The sequence below is a fragment of the Vombatus ursinus genome, unplaced genomic scaffold, assembly GCF_900497805.2.
Source record: "Vombatus ursinus unplaced genomic scaffold, bare-nosed wombat genome assembly UNPS02014818.1, whole genome shotgun sequence".
NCBI lineage: Eukaryota > Metazoa > Chordata > Mammalia > Diprotodontia > Vombatidae > Vombatus > Vombatus ursinus.
In genome coordinates, this window is record NW_020954596.1 from 63901432 (window position 1) to 63923536 (window position 22105).

The 22105-nt window shown below is 36.0% G+C and overlaps 1 pseudogene; it reads right to left on the reverse strand.

Annotated features, from left to right (window-relative positions):
• Positions 1–21625: 21625 nt before the first annotated feature.
• LOC114023903 lies at positions 21626–21724 on the reverse strand (annotated as a pseudogene).
• Positions 21725–22105: the final 381 nt, after the last annotated feature.

Consider the following 22105-nt stretch of genomic DNA (forward strand, 5'->3'; position numbering starts at 1 on the left):
AAAAAATGTTTATTGATGAGCTAAAGGATGGAAACTCCATTGGGGATTTCAAGCATCAAATAGCGAATTAAATTGGAAGGATGGGGATAGGACAATTTTCCACCTGTATCCATTCATGCCATGTAGTATGTTTACTCTGTCTGCTCATAAATTCAGCTCTAATCAAAAGCAAACTTTTAAAACTCTTGTAAATTACTTTCAACACCAGCACTGATGACATCCCATCTATACAAGTATACAATCTTCATGAAGGGCTGTAACCAAAATAAAAATGATCAGTTGGTGAGCAGTCATAGAGTGATAAGAATGTCAGAGCATAGTTAGGCTAGTCCTGAGGCCTTTCTGGAGCTTGTACTCTGCTCAGCAAAACCTTCAACAATTTAGGATCATTCACATGTTATTATGAAACATAGGAAAAATAATTTAATAAAAGAAAACAGTAATAGCTCATATTTATAGCATTTGAAGTTCTAAATACCATTTAGAGTAAGAATTTTTAACCTATGTGCATGTTGTAGAGCATTTGGCAAACTGGTGAAGCCTAGGACCCATTCTCAGAAAAAATATTTTTAAACTCATAAAATACATAAAATAAAATAAAATACAAATATTTCTGAATGAAACTCTATGATGCCTAGATTTAGGCATTGAAACATATATTTAAATCATATTGAGTTGTAGGTAGTCTAAACATTTTTATGTCCATCTTATGGATGAGAAAACAGTAGGCTCAAAGAATTTGACTGACCTCAAAGCATATAATTAATAAGTTTCAGAGCTGGAACTCAAATCCAGATCTCCTGATGTTAAGTCCATTTTCTTTCTACCATGACATGTTGTACCCTGGCTCAGCAAAGAAATGTCTTTGAGAAAAATTAGATTAATTTTTACATTAGAATTTTATGTTCTTAAGCTTAATCAGATGTAGCGAAATGTGTAACTTGGTCAAGTGATTGAAATTTCTTGATCATCAGTTTCCTCATTTGTGAAAGAAAAGGATTGGACCAGATAATCTCCAAATCCCTTCTTAACAGTAGCATTGCATGATCTTATGACCTCTCAGTTAGCCAAGTCCAAGGAAATTCTAGACAACTGGCCTACAACCAAAGGTACCACTGATTACTGGGTTATAGCTATACACAATACAGATGAAATACCTATGTGAAAATTTGTGTCCTTTATAGAGCTATAAAGTGGCAGTGAATGCTACATGTAAAAATTAAACTCTGAGTGAGTTAGACCAATAGGACATCATTTCATAATGATCCAAAATGTCATCTTCATATTTTGATGAAATGAAGTTTTCTACTTATAGGAAACAGTGAATTTTCTTACTCAATATTCTTATTCAGAAAGATAATGTGATTCAATTATAATCACTCCATGCTTCTGATTCTCTGACTTTACAGATTGGATTTCTAAATCTGAAGAAGTGTTTTGAAGAAAAGGCTATATTTCTCCAATGTAATCTCATCTTGGGAATAACAGAGTATAATATTTAAAGGCTATCAGAGGTAAACTCAGAAGCACAGATACACAAATAATCTGTAGCACTAGGACTGGAAAGACAGCTTCCAGTGACCTGCAGTCTGAGAATTCCTGAAAGAGCCTTCCTGTCCCAAAATGTTTCCCCCAGTAGCAATCTGTGTTTACGGAAATTTTCATCATTGTGGTGTCTCCTTTGCGTTGGAATCTTATTATTAAATGTAAAAAGGAGAACAGATTTCATAGTAGTCTTTGTGGTTCAGTCGATGAGAGCACTAGATGGGAGTTAGGATAAAATTAAGTTTAAAGCCTTTCTTAAATATGGACTAGTTGTATGGCCTTGGACAAATATTTGACCTCTCTGAAGATCAGTTTTGTGTGTGTGTGTATGTGTGTATGTATGTGTGAGGCAATCGGGGGTTAAGTGACTTGCCCAGGGTCACCCAGCTAGTAGTGTCAAGTTTCTGAGGCTGGATTTGAACTCAGGTCCTTCTGACTTCAAGGCCACCAAGCTGCCCAGAGTCTCAGCTTCTTAATCTGTAAAATGGGGATAATAACAGTAATTACCTTACAGGGTTGTTGTAAAGAATATGACATAATATAAGATTGTATTTACATTATATGTGTACAACAATTTGCAAACCAGTAAGTGCTATATAAATATTAGTTATTATTATAGTATATATGTCCTCCAGGAGGAGGTAAGAGCATCATTAATGCATTAATGCCTATAAACACATTCATATAGCTTGTTATTAGACTCATTATCTTTCCTCCAACTGGCTTTTGAGTTAATTGGAAACACGGCAGGTAATTTTTTAGTTAGGGAGGGAAATGATAAAATATCCTGAGAGAGAGAATGTTAGTGTTAGAGAGGTTCTGCATTGGAGGTCTCAGGGTAGCTAAAAGACACCAGGAAGTTTGTGGTCTTTTGGCAGGGTAGGGGAGAAAGAAAATATAGATGTTAAGTCCTCCATGTAGGACACCATAAAAAAGAAACATTTTAAGACAAGTGTTTGGATAGTAATGGGTGAGGCACACAACTTTTACAAATATATAGCAGATATTCCAATATTTGGAAATCTATGGGGAGAACCTTTTTATTGTCTTTATCGTAGAAAAGACTATCAGAGAGTCAACTATTTTGGAATCACTGGTCTAACAGGTTAGCCTCTCCTAAGCCTAGTTTGAAGACACAAGAAGAAAAGAAAGTGGAACCATATTGATGTGCAAGTAAGATCCATAATGAGACCTAATATTAAACATGGAGACCTCACAAAGGAGGAAACCGACCTTTGCTTTCTTTTTCTTTTTATTTGCTAAAGATCTTTGAATTAGAATTTTCACATATTAACCACTGAGCTCTTGTAGGAAAATATCTATTAGATGAAGTCTCCTTTGTCATGAATATTTCAAATATACACATATATTATATATATATATGTATATGTATGTGTATGTGTACACACATACATACATACACACACATACATATATTATATGTGTATGTATGTATGTGTATAAATACTCCATATAACAGGATGCTGGGGACACACTTTGAATGACAAAGTAGCACTTCTCCATAAGGGAGGTGCAGGAAAGTAGCCATAGCCCCACTATTCAATTTCTGCCAGAAAGGATAGTGGGCATGGACTTAAACAGATAGGCCACTATTACCACTGACAGCTGTGTCAGGACTGAGAGGAACATCCTGGGAAACCATTGAGAGAGAGATTTCTAGTCATGTTGGGCTGCAGGTGAGGAATTGTGATTAAGCGGTTTTCCAGAATCCCAGATTAGACAAGTTTTCTGGGATAGTCAAAGTGTGAGACTAAAGTTCATCCCTCTCCTCCTCTTTTATCCCCTCTGCCACAATTCTTTGGAGAGTGTGCCTATTCCCTAATCTCTATTTCATAATAGTTTTCCCTTATATTAAAAAAAAAAGTTATAAGATAAATGTAATTGGATATTATCTTACTTATCTATGTTCATCACAGAAGTACAGCAGAAAAAAGCAATACACACGTATGTACAAGTGTGTGTGTTTGAGAGATAGACAGCATACAGCGAGGAGAGAGACAGAAATCCTGGCTAGGAATTTGAACTGAACAACAACAACAAAAAAGAATTTTTGATTATATGATTGAAAACAAGGAAGAAAACATGGTTCTAGATAAGAATAAGTTGATAGTTCTGCCACAGAGAACACTTCTACTAGCTGGAGCTAGTATGAATGTGGTGTCCCGGTCATTTTTTCCCTTTCCATTGTTTTCTCTTGACTGTTTTGAAAGGCTTTCTACTGGGGGGGGCAGAGCCAAGATGGCGGAGGGAAAGCAGTGACTGTCTTGAGCTCTCTCCCAAAGCCCTCCAAGTACCTAAAAAAATGGCTCTAAACATATTCTAAAGCAGCAGAGCCCACAAAAAGATGGAGTGAAACAAATTTTCAGTCAAACACAGTCTGGATGGTTGATCAGAAAAGTATATCACACCAGGTGCGGAGAGGAGTGCAGCGCAGCATGGACACACAGGCCACAGTGACCCTGGAGCAGGCCTCAGAAGACTGAATCAAGGGCAGCTGTGGCAGTTTCCAGACTTCTCAACCCAGGAACACCAAAGACAACGTGCAAGGTCAGTGGCAAAAGTCTGTGATTGTGGTGAGAGAGGAGCTAGGTCTCAGCCAAAAGTCCTGAGCATGCCCTCGAGGCAGTGACTGGTTCTTGAGCTTCTAGCCCACAGACTGAGGGGGAATCAAATGGTTGATCAGAGGGGGATTACAAGGAACTCTTTGCCAGTGCTGAGGCAGGAATCCCTTGCTTTACCTGTGCTTGGATCTGGGTCACAGTTCTGAGGGGCAGTCCTGGGGCTAGGAGGAATGATGGTGCAGTGGAGCTTGTTGTGGCTGTGCAGAGGGAACACCTCGCATCTTATCATATCACCTTGGAAGAACTGAAAATTTACAGGTCCCTAGAAGTACCTCTGAAAACAGCTGTACAAACCCCAGAAACTTGGGACAGTACACTCTTCACATTGGAAGCAGACTTTTACCTTAAAAAAGAGTTTAAAACTCAAGTAATTGGCCGGGATCATGAGTAAGCAGGGCAAAAAGAGTCAGACTATATTATCTTACTTTGGTGACAAAGAAGATCAAAACATACAATCAAAAGAAGACAACGAAGCCAAAGCTCCTACATCCAAAGCCTCCAAGAAAAATATGAATCAGTCCCAGGCCTTGGAAGAGCTCAAAAGGGATTTTGAGAAGCAAGTAAGAGAAGTAGAGGAAAAACTGAGAGTAATTTAAGAAAATCATGAAAAACAAGTCAACAGCTTGCTAAAGGAGACCCCAAAAAAATAGTGAAGAAAATAACACCTTAAAAAATAGCCTAACCCAAATGGCAAAAGAGGTCCAAAAAGCCAATGAGGAGAAGAATGCCCTAAAAAGCAAAATTGGCCAAATGGAAAAGGAAGTGCAAAAGATTACTGAAGAAAATACTTCCTTAAAAATTAGAATAGAGCAATTGGAAGCTAATGACTTTATGAGAAATCAAGACACTGTAAAACAAATCCAAAAGAATGAAAAATTAGAAAACAATGTGAAATATCTCATTGGAAAAACAACTGACCTGGAAAATAGATCCAGGAGAGAGAATTTAAAAATTATTGGACTATCTGAAAGCTATGATCAAAAAAAGAGCCTAGACATCATCTTTCAAGAAATTATCAAGGAAAACTGTCCTGATATTTTAGAACCAGAAGGCAAAATAGAAATTGAAAGAATTTACCAATCTCCTCCTGAAAGAGATCCCCAAAGGAAAACTCCTAGGAATATTGTTGAATTCCAGAGTTCCCAGGTCAAGGAGAAAATATTACAAGCAGCTAGAAATAAACAATTCAAGTATTGTGGAAACACAATCAGGATAACACAAGATTTAGCTGCTTCTACATTAAGGGACCACAGGGCATGGAATATAATATTCCGGAGAGCAAAAGAGATAGGATTACAACCAAGAATCACCTACCCAGCAAAACTGAGTATAATCCTGCAAGGGAAAAAATGGTCATTCAGTGAAATAGAGGACTTTCAAGCATTCTTGATGAGAAGACCAGACCTGAATAGAAAATTTGATTTTCAAATACAAGACTTGAGTGGAACATGAAGAGGTAAACAGGAAAGAGAAAATCATAAGAGACTTATTAAGGTTGAACTGTTTACATTCCTGCATGGAAAGATGATATTTGTAACTCATGAGACCTTTGTCAGTATTAGGGTAGTTGGAGGAGAAAAAATTATATGTATGTATATATAGATATAGATAGATAGATAGAGGGCACAGGGTGAGTTGAAAATGAAGGGGTCATATCTGGAGAATAAAATTAAGGGGTGAGAGAGGAATATACTAGGAGAAGGAGAAAGGGAGAGGTAGAATGGGGTAAATTATCCTACAAAAAAAAACAGAAAAGAAAAGGCTCTTACAATGGAGGGGAAAAGGGGGAAGGTGAGAGGGAATGAGTGAATCTTATTCTTATAGGATTTGATTTAAGGAGAGAATAACATACACACTCAATTGGGTGTGGAAATCTGTCTTACCCTACAGAAAAATAGGGGGGGAAGGGGACAAGAGAGTAGGGGAATGATAGAGTGGAGGGCAGATTGGGAAAGGGAGTAATGAGAAGCAAATACTTCTGAGGAGGGACAGGGTCAAAAGAAAGAATAGAATAAATGGGGGGGCAGGATAGGATTAAGAGAAATAGAGTTAGTTTTTCATGGCCTGTCTACTATAGAAGTGTTTTGTATAACTGTACATGTATAACCTATATTGAGTTGCTTGCCTTTTCAATGAGCGTGGGTGGGGAGGGAGGAAGGAAGAAAATTTGGAACCCAAAGTTTTAAAAACACATGTTTAAAAAAATGTTTTCACATGCAACTGGGAAATAAGAAATACAGGAAATGGGGTACAGAAATCCATCCTGCCCTACAGGAAAATTGAAGGGGAAGGGGATAAGAGAAGGGAGAGAGAGATAGAAGGGATGGTAGACTAGGGGAAGGGGTATTTAGAATGCATGCCATCTTGGGGCAGGGAGAGGGGTGAGATGGGTTGAAAATTTGGAATTCAAAATCTTGTGGAATTAAATGTTAAAAACAAAAAAAAATAAATAAAAAATTACCAAATAAAAAAGTAAAGAAAAAAAAATAAAGAAAGGCTTTCTACTAAAGATTTAGAGCTGGGTAGTAAGTAGCCAAAAAGTCATACCCAAGGGGAGGGACTGTGAAGAAGTAATACTGACCACTTAAGAGCAGGGCCAATAAGGAGTGACTTGCCTAGTCATCCACACAGCAGTGGGGGGAGAGGGTGAAAAAATATTAAACTTATTTCAAATATTTTTCTTTTTACAGGATATTTTTCTCTTTAAAATAACTTTCTTGTCTTTTTATCCAACAGAAATCTGTCAGTGTTTAGATTGTTCCACTATCTTCTACAGCCTTTTCCACGTGTGGTTTTTATTAGAGATGATCACATCATTGGAGTCAGGGAACTTGTCCTTTGTTTAGAAAATCATGGAATCTCCCCAAACCTTCATATATACATATCACTGACTTTTAAATCTGCTGAGCTGGAGCCAGAGCAATAGAATACTAACTAAACAACCAAAACAAAGCAAAACAAAGCAAAACTCCTTTCATTCTTCTTTCTGACAACATTTCTTTTTGTTCTGGTGATTTTTATTTCTATATTTAGCCATTTAAACTGCCCATTCTTCCTGTTGAATGGATTGCTTTCCAGGTCTAGCCACTGCTGAGACAAACAATACAAAGGAATATACAACAAATCACCTTATTTCCTTGGATTATTAAAACTAAAGAACAGGATTCTGCGTCTATCTGCTATTTATAACTGAAATGGGGAAGCAGTGTTGACTTTAGTCATTGAACTAAATAATTTAACCATAGCAGCATCACTAGCTTTTGTATAATTATGTCATGTTTAAAATGCAAGTTAATAGTCCATTCTCAGCGTGTTGTAACTCAGCAGTAATGATCTCTGTGTCCTATAACCAAGAGATATTTTACAAAATAAAACCTGAAAAAGGCCATACATGTAAATTTGCAGATTCCATATAATATTCTGGAATGACACCAAAAGTTGTATGTTGTCTCAAAATTTGATTGTAGATAAATGTTGTTGGATTGTTGTGGATAAACAATCCATTCTAAATCTTTAGCTGTTTCCTTTTTTGTACTAATATACGTCAGAACAACTGAATTTCTATCAAAGTACACATGACCTGATATAAATCTTCCTGGTGAATAAATATATTTTATATTCTCATGTAGTCCCTTGAATAACAAAATCCTTTACTTGGTTAAAAAAAGAAAAGAGGTAAGAAGAAGGATTTGGGAGGGAAAGAAAAAGAACAACTAGGAAAGGGAGGTGAGAGAGAAAAAACAGAAAAGAGAAGTGGGGACAAGGAAAGAGGTGAGAGAGAAGAGAAAGAATAATAGAGATGAGAAGAGAAGATGAGGGAAAGAAAAGAAAGTAATAGTATGGAGTTGATAAAGCAAAGAAACAAAAGATAGAGGAAAAAAGCTGGTAGAGAAGAGAGATTCAAAAAGGAGAAGATAAAAGAGATAAAAAATGAGGGAGAAGAGATGAGGAAAAGAAAAATGGGAAGGAGAAAGGCAAGAACAAGGAAAGGAAAGTAGTGAAGGAGAGAGAAGGTAGAGAAGACATGAGGATAAAAGAATTAGATGAATGTGAGCAGTAAGAGAAGAGAGACAATAAGGGAGAAACATAGATGAGGAGAGGAAAGAGAAGGAAGAGGAGAAGAAGAGGGAAAGAGGGAGAGAAAAAAGAGAGAACTTGATGCTATAATCTTCCCAATTGACTTCAGTGCTTGGAAGTCTGCTGATTATAGAAAAGATACTAAGGCCAAGAAGGAAAGTCATAAGTTTTAAATGATTTTAAGAAAGAAGTCCAGAATATGGGAGCAACCATATTACATTTATAATGTGCTGGAAATAATGATGGCATAATTGCCATATATCTGATAGAAAGACAATTTTTTTTCCTTTCATGAACGAACATAATGGCTTTGTTTTTTATCACTAAAGGGAGAAAATGCAACTATTTTCATTCTAATTTTATAGTTGTTCTCAAGGGTTTCCTAAGCCACAAGAAAGTAAAGAACTATTTTGTGTACCATACTATATAATTTTTCTGGGTGACCTCCATTCTATGACCAGGACATTACCTCTGGGCCTCAAGCATCTTCTCTGGCTGTCCTCTGTGCCTGGAGTACTCTCCCTCATCTTTGCCTACTGACTTCTGTGACTTCTTTTAATTCCCAAGTAAAATCCTATTTTCTGCAAGAATTTTTTCCCAGTTCTTCTAAGTCCTGGTGCCTTCCCTCTCCAAATTATTTCCTATTTATACTATATATAATTTGTTGGTATATATTTGTTGGCATCTTTCCACCATTAGATTGTAACTCCTTGAGTGCAGGAGATATCTTTTCACTTTTTTTTTATCCCCAGTGCTTAGCACAGTTCCTAGCACATATGCTTAATAAATGTTTATTGACTGACTAATTACTATGAAATTAGTCCTTTTGTAAAGCTTCTAGAGGTCAGAACTCATTTGGAGAATATCAAATAATGAAATTAAAGACAAAAAATAATTACATTGACTATTCGGTTTTCATGGGTTGGGAAAGGGTCATAAAATGTTTCTCCTTTTAAAGAGCACATATTTTATCTAAAAGAAATAAATTTTGACAAGAAAGAAAGGACATGAATTACTCTAATGGAGAGCATGGGGTATTAACATTAAAAATGAGAGGAAGGAAAATTTGATATTTTTTTACTTGTAGGACAAAAGTAAGGGAAAATAAATCCTTAGAAATCTTGTCCATTTTTAAATCAGCTTTTATAAAATGGCCATCTTAAAAACATTTAGGTCATTGTATAGTTTTCTGTGTTTGGCAGATATAATTTCACCAAATTCAATGTTTAGTCACTATCTGTTGATCAACAGTGACAATCTTCTACCATGTTAGGCCCCCAGGTGATCTCTGCATGGCTCTGTAATTTTTCCTTATAGGGGATGAGGAAGAAAATTGTTTTCTATTATGTAAGTGTTAAGCTATTGTTCCTAATGAGGAACACTGATTCTAGTAAAAAGGTACCTAGTGGATGGAGGCATCTCAACAATCTGAAAGAAGGAAGGTATTTGGTGCCAGCAGTTCAGCCTGTGATCCCCTGTTGTTATTCAATGACTCTAGGATCTGTCTACCAACTCCCAGTACTGTCAGTGACCAGAGAGTTCTACCAGAGAGCACAGAGTAAAACATAAGGAAGGAAATTATGTCTCGAAGGAAATGGGATATTGAAAAGAACTTGGAACTGGTAAAGTGAGGGAAGGGAATTATGGAGATAGACCCAAGAGCACCTGGGCCATACAATCTTCATAGAAGTGGTGAGCCTAGATATCAGTGCCTAACAGAGATGGCAACTTCAACATTAAGGAATAGTCACTCATTGCAATTTTGCTAGATTTGCTATAGGCAAACTTAGCAGAATAGGGAAGATGGAAGTCAATAGCACAAAACTTTCAAGAAGGGAGAAAAGCCTATTCAAGAAACATGAAGATCAGAGTGAAATGGTTGAATATTTACAAAAATATAAATTACCTAAATTAACAGATCAGGAAATAGAATTTCTAAATAATTCTCTCTTAGAAAAACAAATTGAACAAGTCATTAATGAACTCCCTAGGGGAAAAATAATCCTCAGGGCCAGATGGGTTCATGAATGAATTCTAACAAACATTTAAAGAATAATTAATTCTATTTCTATTTAAACTATTTAGAAAAAGAAGTGAAGAAGGAATCCTACCAAACTCTTTTTATGACACAAATATGATGCTGATATCTAAACTGGCAAAAGCCAAAACAAAGAAAGAAAATTATAGACCAATTTCTGTAATGAACATTGATGTAAAAGTTTTCAACAAATTACTAGCAAACCAACTACAGCAGTATGTTGCAAGGATTATATACTATGACCAAGTGGGATTTATACAAGGAATGAAGGGTTGGTTCAATATTAGGAAAACTATCAATATAACCGACCATATCAACAACAAAACCAACAGAAATCATATTATTATCTCAATAGATACAGAAAAAGCTTTTGAAAAAAATGCATCACACATTCCTATTAAAAATACTAGAGAGAGTAGGAATCAATGGAGTTTTCCTTAAAATGATAAGCAGTATATATCTAAAACTATCAGCAAGCATTAATCTTTAATGGGGATAAACTAGAAGCCTTCCCAGTAAGAATAGGGGTGAAACAAGGAGACCCTTATCACCACTATTATTCAATATAGTGCTAGAAACATTAGCTATAGCAATAAGAGAAGAAAAAGAATTTGAAGGAATCAGAATAGGCCATGAAGAAACAAAACTATCATTCTTTGCTGATGATATGATGATATACTTAGAGAATCCTAAAGCATCAATTAAAAAATTACTTGAAATAATTAACAACTTTAGCAAAGTTGCAGAATATAAAACACACTCATATGAATCATCAGCATTTCTTTATATGACCAATAAAGTCCAGCAGAAAGAGATAGAAAGAGAAATTTATTTAAAATACCTGTAACCAATATAAAATACTTAGGAGTCCACCTTCCAAGACAAACCCAGGAACAATAGGGGTATAATTGTAAAACACTTTTCATACAAATAAAAAAAAGATCTAAACAACTGGAAAAATATCAATTGCTCATAAGTAGGATGAAACAATATAATAAAAATGACAATTCTGCCTAAACTAATTTACTTATTCAGTTCTGTGTCAATCAAGCTACCAAAAATTATTTGATAGAGCTAAAAAAAACCAAAAAACAAAATTCATTTGGAAGAAAAAAAGGTCAAGAATATCAAGTGAGTTAATGGAAAAAAAAACATAAAGGTAGGCAGTTTAGCAATACCACATCTTAAACTATATTATAAATCAGTAATCCTCAAAGCTATCTGGCACTGGCTAAGAAACAGAGTGGAATAGATTTGTTACACAAGACACAGTAAACAATGTCCTTAGTAACCTTGTGTATGATAACCCTAAACCCAAATACCCCTGCTTTTTGAAAAAGAACTTACTATTTGATGAAAATTGCTTGGAAAACTGGAAAACAATAGGACACAAACTAGGACCAATATCTCACACCATATACCAAAATAAAGTCCAAATGGGTGCATGATTCAAACATGAAGTGTGACAACATAAACAAATTAGAAGAGCAAGGAATCATCTACCTATTAGTCAGTTCTATGGGGAGGGGAAGAATTCATGACCAAATAAGAGATAGAGAGCATTACAAAATGTTAAATAGATAATTTTATTATATTAAATTAAAAAAGCTTTTCAAAACCAATGCAACCATGATTAGAAGGAAAGCAGAAAGCTGGGAAACAATCTTTACAGCATATGTTTTTATGACAAAGACCTCATTTCTCAAAAATATATAGAACTGAGTCGAATTTATAAGAATACAAGCCATTCTCAACTGATAAATGGTCAAAGGATATAAACAAAAGGTTTTCAGATGAAGAAATCAAAGTATTTAAAGGCATATGAAGTACTCTAAATCACTTTTGATTAGAAAAATGCAAATGAAAACAACTCTGAGATACCACTTCACACCTATCAAATTGGCCAATATGAGAAAAAAGGATAATGATAAATGTTGGAGAGGATGTGGGAAAATTGGGACACTGATGCATTGTTGGTGGAGTTGTGAATTGATCCAACCATTCTGCAGAGCACTTTGGGACTATGCCCAAAGGGTAATCAAACTGTGCATACCTTTTGATCTAGCAATATCACTACTAGGTCTGTATCCCAAAGAGATCATAAAAAAGGTAAAAGGACTTAAATATACAAAAACATTTATAATAATCCTAGCTGCAGTGGCAAAATATTGGATTTTTTAAAATTAAATGCATTTATTTATTTTTAGTTTTCACCATTTCCTTTTATAAGATTTTGAGTTCTAAATTTTCTTCTTCCCTCCCTTCCCCCCTCCCCAATGTGGCATGTAATCCGATAGAGGCTATACATGTACAGTCATATTAAACATATTTCTATATAAGTCATGTTGTGAAAGAAGAATCAGGACAAAAAGGAAAAAAATATGAGAAAGGAAAAAAAAACAGAAAAAAGAGAGAAAATAGTATGATTTGATCTGCATTCAGACTCCATAGTTTTTTCTTTGGTTGTGAATAGTATTGTACATCATGAGTCTTTTGGAATTGTCTTAGATCATCACATTGCTGACTTGGTCATCACATAATGTTGTTGTTACTATGTACAGTGTTCTCCTGGTTCTGCTCTGAATCAGTTGATGTAAGTCTTTCCAGGCTTTTCTGAAATTCATCTGCTTATCATTTTTATGTAATAGTAATATTCCATTACATTAATTGACCACAACTTATTCAACTATTCCCCAATTGATGCTCATCCCCTCAATTTCCAAGTCTTGGCCATGACAAAAAGAGCTGCTATAAATATTTTTGCACATCTGGGTCCTTTTCCCTTTTTGATTATCTCTTTGGGTTATAGACCTAGTGGTGATTTTGCTGGATGAAAGGGTACAGACAGTTTTATAGCCCTTTGGGCATAGTTCCAAATTGCTCTCCAGAATGGTTGGATCAGTTCACAACTCCACTAACAATGCATTAGTGTTCCAATTTTCTCACATTTTCCCCAACATTTATCACAAAATATTGGAAATTGAGGGGATGCTCATCAATTGGGGAATTGTTGAACAAGCTGTGGTATATGAATATACTGGAATGCTATCATACAATAAGAAATGATGAACAGGCAGATTTCAGAAACTCCTAGAAAAACTTTATGAAATGATGCAAAGTGAAATGAGCAGAACCACGTACACAGTATTACAAACATTGTGTGATGATCAACTATGAATGACTCAGCTCTTCTCAGCAACACAATGATCCAAGACAAGTACAAAAGACTCATGAGGGACAATGCTATCCATATCCAGATAAATAACTGACTGACTCAGAATGCAAGATCAAAACATATTTTTTTAACTTACTTTATTCTTCTTTTTTTTAATATTTCTTATTTCACAAATGTGACTGATATGGAAATATTTCTTACATGATAGCATATGTAAAAACTAAATCAAATTGTCAACCACTTTCAGAAGAGGACAGGGGAGGGAGGGAAGGAGAAAAATAGAACTCAATATCTTGCAAAAATGAATGCTAAAAATTTTCTTGACATGTAAGTGGGGAAAGTAAAAAACTATTAAACAAAACAAAAAAAAGAAGCATGAAGATCAGGAGAAGAAATATTGAGAAGAAAGGAAAGCATCTCCTTTTCTAATGACATGAGAGCAAGGACATTACTTTTCCAAGTTCAAAACTGTGGAAGCTTGACTGAAGTAGTAAACTATAAATTGCCAGCAAGACAGATGACAAAGAAAGATATTTAAGGATTCATTGGCATGAACAGAGAAAGAACAACACATATTATAGCTCCTTTGTTCCTATATCCAAATCTGAGTGGAGAGAAAAGATTCCAGAAGGTAAGACATACCTAATATTCTTGCTTCATTGAAATGATATAACTGTTCTAAGATTTGGTTAAAATACTATTAATTACTACAATGCTGTGCTATGCTACTTACCATACCATATCCAATAAATATTAAAATATTGGCATCATGAATAACAAACTAAACAGACATGCATTTCTAACCACAGGTGATTATGTATAAACACATATACATTTATCACTATGATTATAATACAAAGTAATTTTAATTGAAAAGCAAAACCAGTATAGGGGATAAAGACCCAGACTAAATTAGAAATATGTTCTGGTTATATCATAGGAATATTTTAAGGTTCAAATAAGATGATAAATTTAAAGCAAGAAGGGTAGAACAGAGACATCAAATACTCTGCCAGGCCAATTGGCAATACTCTAACCTGAACCAGATGAAAATGTTAATTGGGACATATTTAGCAAAATGTGTACACACACACACACATGCACACACATATACATATATATATACATATATACACATATATATAACATAACAGAACAGATAATTTTAAAAATTTAATTAAAAATCTATTTTCAGTTCTGAATTCTCTCCCTCTTTTCCATTCCCCCACCCATTGAAAAGTTAAAAAATGTAACCCATTATACACAAAAATCATACAAAACATTTCCACATTAACCATGTTGTGAAAGCAAAAAAAAAAAAGCAGCAAGACATAAATTAAGTTTAAGAAAATTTGCTTTAATCTGCAGTCAAAGTTCATTAATATAGAGGATATATATGTAGTTTTCTAAAGTTAATGTGTTCTACAGGGATCCATTTATAGAGTTTAATGACCACCATTTCCATTCAAGTTTGATACCATTGTTCTAGATCACCTGCCTGAAGAAATTGGGGCCCAGAGAAGTTGTGGCTTGTCTAAAGTCACATAGGTAGTAAATAGCAGAACCAGAATTTGGACCCTGATCCTCTGGTTTCAAATTAAATCCACTTCCCATTTTTCTACATTGCCTATCAAGAATAAAATGTTTTATAAACTGTAAAGCACTCTACAAATATAAGCGATCAATTTCAGGAGCCCTTTGGTGGAGGGGACATTCAAGTTTTTTGGATCAGATCTTGAATCTGATCCACATGTTTTATGTGATTCTAGGCTAAGCTTGGATTTTCACTTAGGTATTTAATTTATCAATTTTTAATTTTTTAAATTTTTTATTTGAGAGGCAATTGAGATTAAATAATTTGCCCAGAGTCACACAGCTAGTGCATGTTGTGTGTGTGAGGTCAGATTTGAACTCAGGTGCTCCTGACTCCAGGGCCAGTGCTCTATCCATTGTGCCACCTAAGTGTCCCTATAAGCTATCCTTTAAAGACCTACTATAGTGTCTTACTGTGGCAGAGGAAATCTTAGTATCTTGAAAGTTAAGACAGAGGAATAAAAGCACTGGAACATCCTACAAAGCTGGGAAGGATTTTGGTGAGGACTCTTCTAGAAGCAGTCCCAGTTAAGTGATTCAGGTTCATCACTAGAGAGTTGATTAAGATATGATGGATTGTTTTTTTGGCCATAGCAACTTACAAAGACTATTTTCTAAGGCTTTCAGTTTGCATCAGTGAATGAGTACTCACAACTATGAAATCATAGATCCTTGACATTTGAATAAGAGTATACCAGAATTAGGAAAAAAAGATCAGAATGGGGGGGGGAGTCAGTGTGACTTAGTGGATAAAGTGGCAATCTCCCCACAGGTCTGTGATCCACATTTGACACATACTGGTGTAAAACTATGAGTAAGCTACTGAGCCTCTAACTGCTGTAGAGTAGGCAACTAATTTGTAAGGAAATGTATTGACCTTAACTGGAAAAGGTAATTTCTTCATTTTGGAGTTGACAGATGAAATCTCAGGTCAAATCCTTATTCATACAGTTAGAATTTCTAAATATATTCTTGCCTTCCTAAATGCAGCTGGGTGTTGAAATGAGAACCAATGTTGATGTTTGTCAACCATTTTTCAGTTTATCAGCTCTTCATAGGAAATTGAAAAGAGCCAAGCCTTGCTAATTCACTACAGTATTATTAAGGGCTCACTATGAATTATCTAATTTTACAGATGAATTCATAGGACAGAGACAGTGAACTTCAAGGTTGCTGGATTACAAAGGCATCTTGTAAATTATGTAGAAGAGGATCCTTTGGTTTTGATGATTTATCCTATAGAGCTACAATATGTGATGGAGATAGGGTTTGCACCTGATGTTTTGCTCATCTTCACCTTTATGCTCCCAGTGAAGAGGTTAAAATAATTTATCTTTTAATTTCTAACATACCCTCTCCCTATCACTTGAACATATAGTTCTATTATCTGAACTTTTTTGCTCATTATTAAAACATTTGATTTGATAGAGCAAAAAGACAACTTAGAGACTCCCACCAAAAGCTTATTCATTCTAAGACAGATGTTATTAATTAATCTTTCTCTACCCTGCCATATGTATACATATATGTATGATGCATGTATGTATATATATAAGATAAGATAAGTATATATATATATGTATATACTAGCTATGCCTTCTTATCTTGACTAGTACCTGCTGCTTTTGCCCTGCTCTTTTTCTAGACACATAATCCCATATACACCACACACACACAGACACACACACACAGACACACACACACACACACACTCCATGTCTGGGATCTCTTATGCTTGAAACTTTCCAGGCTAGAAACTTCCTGTTGTCTTGTTGATTTAGAACCTTTTTGCCTTTGACATAAGAGTCAGGAAATCAATTAAACCCAAAGGCTATATCTTTCCATGGAAAAACTGTGAAATGATTATATCACTAGCAACCAATTGAAGCTTCCTAATTTACCCTGGAAATGGAGTGAAGATAACTGGTGGGGAAGTGAGGTGAGAGACATTGTCATTGGCAAGCTGTCCTAGTTTTGGGGATATTGATTGCTACCTCAGTATTAGGAGAGTAGATGCTCCCCATGTGATTTTCCCTTGTAGCTTCTGCTTCCCCTCCAAGCACTGTAGCATTTTTCCAAAATTGATTAAAGAAAATGATCTATTGCTTTCAGCATTGGTTATATTCTCATGGCAATTCTGCAAAGTCTCTTTAATTCCCAGTAAGGGATCTCAGAAAGACAATACAAGATTCCATAATAGATGCAATCACAGAGATAGCTTTGTTCAATCAGATCCAATCCAACAAGCATCTATTAAATGCCTACTATATGCCAGGCACTGCACTAAGCACCGGAGATATATTTAATAAAAAAGAAAGACAATTCCTTCCCTCAAGGACCTTACAATCTAAAATGGGGGAGGGAGGAGAGTTAACATCCAAAAGAAGGAAGGAAAGTAAGATGGGACATTAGGGAGTACCTAACACAGGGATGATTTGTTCTATGAAACTGAAAGTAAGCAGAGCAGCAGGTGTAAAGTGGGATGGGCTGAGAGTACAGTTCCTGTTTTCTATAAAAGAAGGCATTATGAGGATTTTGGGACTTCACCCTCCAGGCCTCTTATCAGAAAGGGAAAGAGACTGAAGAAGGTAGTGTTAATCAAAGCTTGATTTAGCACCATGGTGATGAGATTAAAAGTGGTGAACTTAACCTGGGACAGTGTCTAGCACCAAGTAAGTGATTCACAAATACTTATTGACTGACCTGATATTCAATCTGAAAGGCTAAATTCTGTCTTGGGACATTTTTTCTGGAACTTTCAGAAAAATGGTTTCTAACAGGTTCCCAAGGTGAAGGCCTTTCTTAACAAACACTTCTCTCAGTCATCAGGTAAGTTACAAGACTCAAAAAACATCTCCTTTGATTATAGTGGCAGTCATTGCGTTCCTTATTTTCATTTTGGAAAGGTCTGCAACTCCCAACCGTCTCAGTTATGCACACACCTGAGGTATAGTAATGAGATAGATAGTGAAGTCAAGATGAAGAGACTGTTAGAATGGGAAGAAGAAAGAAAAACATAACAGTAACCAGAAACTCCTCCATTGCCTCCCCATTGTGGGAAATTCAGAAGTGCATCTTGCTGTAGAAGAAACAGCTCTGCCTCTGGAGACAGAGAACTTAGTTAAAAATATGACCTGTAACAGTTGTTACCTGTGTTACCTTGAGCAGGTCACAACCTCCCTGGGCCTCTGTATTCTTATCTGTAAAGTGACAGAGTCAGATTAGAAGGACTCTGAAGTCACTTTCAGTGTTGGATCTCTCACTGATTGAGCTTAAGGTCCTAGAGCCCCCTCAGATTTTGGCGAAGGCCTCTGCTTTCTGTGCTCCATTTTTGGAATTTTTTTACAAACCATATACATCACTTTTGTGGACAGCCAAATCAGTGATTAAAAAAGAAAATTCATGTGGCCTTTAGGAATCATTGTTATTTTTTGATTCTTTGGAAACCCACATTGCTGCTCCTCAGACAAATATTTCCTGCTGTGAAGTAGGAAGCATGGATGAAATCTCCTGAATGCTTGTATTCCCATTTTAAATAGATTTTCATTGGTTTTGCCAAGTTGACTTTTCCTTCAAACTTAGCAAAGCTCCAGAAGCTTTAGGGAAGTGGTATGAAAAAATATTGGAGAGACCTCCACTTTTTTTTTTTTGCATGACAAAATTTAGGAAAACTTCAGCTCACATTAACCCCAAAGGACATTGAAAACTCTGTATAAGAGATTCTGCCTACATGTTTTACTGCTAACATTCTTAATAGAGTGAATCCAAAATGTTCAGCCTGTCATTCAAGACCTTTCACAATATACCCTCAACTCTCTTCTAAAATACCCTTTCACTTACTCAATTCTTTGGTCAAACTAGGTTAGTTACTGTTCCCTAAACATAATTCTGATTTTCCACCTCTATGCCTTAGTGTGTGCCATTCCCTTAACCTGGAATGACTTTATTCCATTTCAGCTTATAAATGTCCAGCTCACTCTTCAAAGCTTAGGTAAATGTTGCCTCTATAAATCTTTCCCCCTCCCTCCCTTTTTTTTTTCAAGTGATTGTGACCTCTTCCTCCTCTACTTCCACATAGTACTTTGTTTATACCTTTCATACAGTACTTTAAAAATTCATCCTCATGTCATTGCTATTTTCTAATTGTCACTTGGGACATAGATTTTGAGCAGAAAAAGACCTTTGGGAGGCAGAGCCAAGATAGCAGAGTAAAGGCAGGTATTCACCTGAGCTCTCCCCCAAACCCCTCCAAATATCTTTAAAAATGACTCTAAACAATTTTAGAGTAGCAAAACTCACAAAAAGATCGAGTGAAACAAATTTCCAGCTCAAGACAACTTGGAAGGTTGGCAGGAAAGGTCTGTTGCACCAGGTCGAGAGAAAAGGACAGTCCAGCACCGGCTACAGCAGTGCAGAATAGGCCCCAGCAAACCTGGAGCGGGACTCAGGTAAATCACTGGCAGTAGCGGCAGTTTCCAGACCTCTCAGCCCACAAATGCCAAAGGCAACTTGGAAGTTGGGCAGGAAAGGTCTGTCATGTCTGGGTGAGAATGGAGATCAGTCTAGGGCAGGTTGCCCCAGCACCTCCCTGGCCCCAGCGATGCAGGGGCAGGACTTGAGAGTGACAGAGCCATCAGCGGCAGTGGTAGCCCAGCAGCAGCAGCAGCAGCAACAGCTCTGGCTACTTCCCAAGCTCAGCCCACGAACGGTAAGAGGGTCAAAAACTTGTCAGAAGGAGATTACAGGGGTCTTTTTGCTAGCACTGAGGTAGGGCTCTATTGCTTTGCCCATACCCAGATCTGAATCTCAGTCCTGGGTAGCAATTTTAGGGCAAGGAAGAGCAATAGCATAGTAGAGCTTGCAGCCACAGTGGAGGGGGGACCCTCCTCATAGTTCCAGTGTAGAAAGAGTACTTGTGGCCACTCACAGACCAGTGCATTGGCCAGGAGAATCATAAAAACCTCTCCTTAGATCATACCACCGTGGAAGAACTGAAAACTTACAGTTCCTTAGAAGTATCTTTGAAAACAGCTGCAAAACCCCCTGAAACTTGGGACAGTGCTCCCTCTACCCTAGAAGCAGAGCCCTACTTTAACAGTTAAAAGTTAAATAATAGTTGGAAAAATGAGCAAACAATGCAAAAACAAAACAAAACAAAAACAAAAACAAAAAAAACCCTCTGACTATAGAAAGTTATTATGGTGACAAGGAAGATCAAAATACACACTCAGAAGAAGACAGTAAAGTCAAAGGCCCTATATTCAAAACCTCCAAGAAAAATATAAATTGATCTCAGGCCATGGAAGAGCTCAAAAAGGATTTTGAGAATCAAGGTACAGGAAAAATTGGGAAAAGAAATGAGAGCAATACAAGAAAATCATGAGAAAAGAGTCAACAGCTTAATAAAGAAGACACAAAAAAAAAAATACTGAAGAAAATAACACCTTAAAAAACAGACTAGACCAAATGGTAAAAGAGGTCCAAAAGGCCAATAAGGAGAAGAATGCCTTAAAAAGCAGAATTGGCCAAATGGGAAAGGAAGTCCAAAAGCTCACTGAAGAAAATAATTCCTTAAAAACTAGAATGGAGCAAATGGAAGTTAATGACTTTATGAGAAAACAAGAAACAATAAAACAAAACAAGAAGAGTGAAAAAATACAAGATAATGTAAATATCTCATTGAAAAAGACTTTGGTGATTTTATAGATGAGGAAGCTAAGGTTCAGAGAGCTCAAGTGACTTGCCTGAGATCATCCAGATATGAAGTTGCAGAGTTGTGAATTGAAACCACATCCCATTTAATTTAATCAATTATAATCTCCCTGAGGGATTCAGTGAACTAAGTTAAAGACAATATTTAGGACAGGGTCCATCACATAGGAGGGACTCATAAGTATTTTATTGGTTTGAAATGAACTATCTTTAGTCACCTAGACAATTTGCCTGTCCTTTGATTCTACTGGCTTGACCATCACTGTTGTTAAGGCCCTTATACAACTCTTTTACCACAATTACAGATTTAGTCTTCTAAATTGGTCCCACTGCATAAAATCTCTACCCTTTTTAATCCATTGTCTTCAAACTAGCAAAATAATCTTCACAACTTTAATTTGAAATATCACTCTCCTCAGCAATGTGAACCAGTTACAATTGACTTAAAGTTAAAATATAACCTCATCATGGCATTTAAAGCCCTTCACAGTCTGTCTCCATTTTACCTTTCCATACTTACTTCCTTTTACTTCCTTTTACACATTCTTGTTCTACACAAACTGGCCTATTTGGCATTTTGCAAATTCTCATACTTTTCACAGGCCTGAATTCCTAGAATGTGTGGAAACATATAGATTTAAAACCAGGATTCATCTCTGAGATCTTTTAGTCTATCCCTCTCATTTAACAGATGAAAAGCCTGAGACACATAAAGCAAAGTGACTTGCTTGAGGTCATGTAGGTAGTGAATGGCAGAGTTGGGATTTTAATACAGGTCTTTTAAGGCCAAATTCAGTGTTCTTTCCATTGCATCAGATTTCTTCTCCCAATCACTGTCAAATTCCAAAGAGCAGGTAGCTGTGGCTTAACCATATATGTGCTAAAGGTCACTAGAACCTCTTATCTAGGGGGATACCAATCTTTTCTCCTTTCATACAAAACTTCCCCTTACCTTGGTTCTTAGAATCCCTGGATCATGTACTACCTCCTACAGAAATCTTTCCTTATTCCCATAGTTCTTCATGCTACATAACTAATTTTGCGTATCTATATTTACCTTTGTATCTATCTATAATTGTATATGTTATAGAGTTATAGATATGCAATGTAAGTGACATATATGTAATTGTAAGATATATATGTATATATATATATATATATGTATATGTGTACACATATGTGTGTGTGTATTCCTTTAACATTCTGTAGCTTCTTGTGGTCAGGAGCTGTTTTCACTTTGGAGTAGCAGAGAGAAAATGAGCTTTGAAGCCAGAAAGATCAGAGTTCATGTTTTGTCTCTGTGACGATGGTCATGTCACTTAA